This window comes from Porites lutea, chromosome 2 (assembly GCF_958299795.1).
Source record: "Porites lutea chromosome 2, jaPorLute2.1, whole genome shotgun sequence".
Classification (NCBI taxonomy): Eukaryota; Metazoa; Cnidaria; class Anthozoa; order Scleractinia; family Poritidae; genus Porites; species Porites lutea.
This window is the reverse complement of record NC_133202.1, coordinates 47,342,311-47,345,057: the sequence shown is the minus strand read 5'-3', so window position 1 is coordinate 47,345,057 and position 2,747 is coordinate 47,342,311. Positions and strand designations below refer to the sequence as shown.

General features: G+C 38.4%; 1 long non-coding RNA gene across 1 annotated transcript; it reads left to right on the top strand.

The window, feature by feature from the left end:
• Positions 1-382: 382 nt before the first annotated feature.
• On the top strand, positions 383-1,310 carry LOC140927116 (uncharacterized). The gene is made up of 2 exons (XR_012164528.1): positions 383-559; positions 707-1,310. It is a non-coding gene; the product is annotated as an uncharacterized lncRNA (long non-coding RNA).
• The last annotated feature ends 1,437 nt before the right edge of the window (positions 1,311-2,747 follow it).

Below are 2,747 nucleotides of genomic sequence, written 5' to 3'. Positions count from 1 at the left end.
TTTTTGCCGCATCCGTGGATAGGCTAGTCTGCTACACAGCCGTTTTTAGTGGGGAGGAGCGTTGCGTGACGACAGTAAGATCAGACTATGAATAGGCCTGCTGCCTTTTTAAAAGGTTCCCTCACCTGGGAGAACAATGCAATATTTTCCTGTCACTGCTTTACTCTTCTACAGCGTCGGAATAGTACAATTAACTCTGAAAGGGACCACAATTTAAAGCCTTTAAAGACAGACATCTCCACGATCGAACCGTGATTTGACGCCATATTTGATGCTTGAACTGGCGTCCAAGCCTCCCCGCTTAGTGACTTACGCGATCACGTGGAGCTTTTGAACCAATAGAAATGCGTAGAAGATCAGTTTCTTGGTTCGAATCTTTAGGCGGACTTCTGAGCAGTACGACAGTGTTGTGTAAACGGATTGTCTTTGCGATGAATGCATCCGAAAAAGATGTCATTTTCAACGCGAAATATCATTTGTGAGGTTGCTTACATTTGGCTTCTTTCAAATCGACTTCGATTAAACAATGACTCAGCAGGATCGCACGTTAAAGAGGAAGGTAAGCTTAATATGTACACAACTCGTGTTTGGTTGCTCTACTGAATTCGTCCGCTCGATTTATATGTCTCTGCTAGATTTAGAAGGGTGAGTTTTCGGGTGCTGTTTATCGGTTTTAATATGAAGTTTCCATCTTTTGTTTATACAGATATGAATTTGGTCTTTCCTGCAAATTGCCTTTGGAATCCTTTGGAATAATTACTACTTCTGGCAGAATTAGAAATCGAAGACTGTACTTCGATGGACTGCTTCGATGCATAAGAGGAAATATCATATTTAGAATTTTCATGCCTGCTACGTAAAAACTATGCAAGAGACTGATAAATTATAATTGTGGTTGTCGCCGTTTTTTCCCAAGGATTAGGTAGGACTTTGCTATAACTAAATACCATGGTTCTGATCGAGGAAATAAGTAGCGGTTCCCTTTTTCGTCGCATTAAATAAAGCCATGTTTAAGTCTTACATACTGACGGTTTATGCATTCAAGTATTAGCTTATTTTTTTCTCTCAATTATGCATCTGTTCGCCTGTTACTTTTCTTAAACACCAGGCCAAGATTCCTTGCTTTATATTAAATCTAAATTTTTCATTTAAGCTACTTCAATATGATTGCTGCCTTCTAAACTGCAATGTATATAGTCACAAGTAAACATTAATTTGTTAAGCTACAATATGTCAAATTTTCCTCCAAAAGCATGTTAAGTTTTGATTGATGTCTTTAAATTGATTAAATAAATTGCAGTGGACCAAAATCTGTTATGTATTCCATTTGATTCACTGGATATTTTACATGTCTAATTCCTGTGAATTCCATGAAACTCCCTGGAGATCCATGGAATAATCGGTGGAGTAGTTTCTATGGAATTGCATGGAACTTTTCCATGGAATTCCATAGAAAATGTCCTAATCCTCCATGGAAAATGTCGATGCACAAATTTCCATGGAATCCCATGGAAATTGGTGCCCTAATGTTTTCCATGGAATTCCATGGGAAATGTCCTAATCCTCCATGCAAATATCTTCCATGGAAATCTATGGAGAAATTTCCATGGAATTCCATGGAAATTGATGTCCTAATCCTCCATGGAATTCCATGGAGAATTTTCCATGGAAATCCATGGATTTCCATGGATTTCCATGGAATTCCATGGAGGTATTTCACACGGGTGGTCCTTCTATTTTAAAGCACAAGAAAGGCTAAAAGAAATATGCATCGTTAAACAACAGCCATAATAACTGCCACAGAAATTTACACGAATGGGCCGCATATTTTGACAAATATACATGTTCAGAGCGATTGATCGATCTTTGCATCCTATGAGACAGAGGACGCAGAGGTAACAAAATCACTGCAGAGATTCAGGCCAGAGTGTTCTTATGAAATTTAAGGTTCTATCAAAAAGAGACACTTTAGAGATTTTTTCTCCCCTTTTCGTTTTCAGATTTATTGTTCATTGTAATTGTAAATTGTGATTTGTTTACCCACGGATCACTAAGGAGTTCATAAGAACTCGTTGAAACGTGTCCGTGCGTTCCAGATTGAATTGGAATTTGAAAGGGTTGGTTTTTAAGGAGAGGGGAAAACCGGAGTACCCGGAGAAAAACCTCTCGGATCAAGGGAGAGAACCAACAACAAACTCAACCCACATATGGCGTCAACGCCAGGATTCGAACCCGGGCCACATTGGTGGGAGGCGAGCGCTCTCACCACTGCGCCACCCTTGGTCCTGCTTCATGTTTTAACTACATTATGTATATTTCTCTCAATAAGGCCATCCCCTTTTTTTTTCATTTAGCGTCAAATGCGTTTCCTGATTTTGGGTCGGTCGGTTGGATTGAAAAAAAAAAAACTCCAAAAAATTCACAAGAATTCTTAGAATAGGATGCCCTGGTACCCCAGGATGACATTAAAAGTTAACATTCACATTTTTGGATTAACAAAATATACAATATACTGTAAAGAATATCCCTTTTTTTGATCCTGTTTTTCTCTATGCTGTTTTTATGCTCATTTTTCAGATTAAAAGAATTATTTCAAATGAAAAATGGTTTAACTAAGTCGCTACTTTTTTTTGTTTTAAAACGCCAAAAAAATGGGTCAGTCAGACAACACTAAACAGAGGGAAAAAAAAAACAAAATAGCCTAGTGGGGAATTGTCTCTCTCTACGTGCCTGGAGGTGGGGAATAG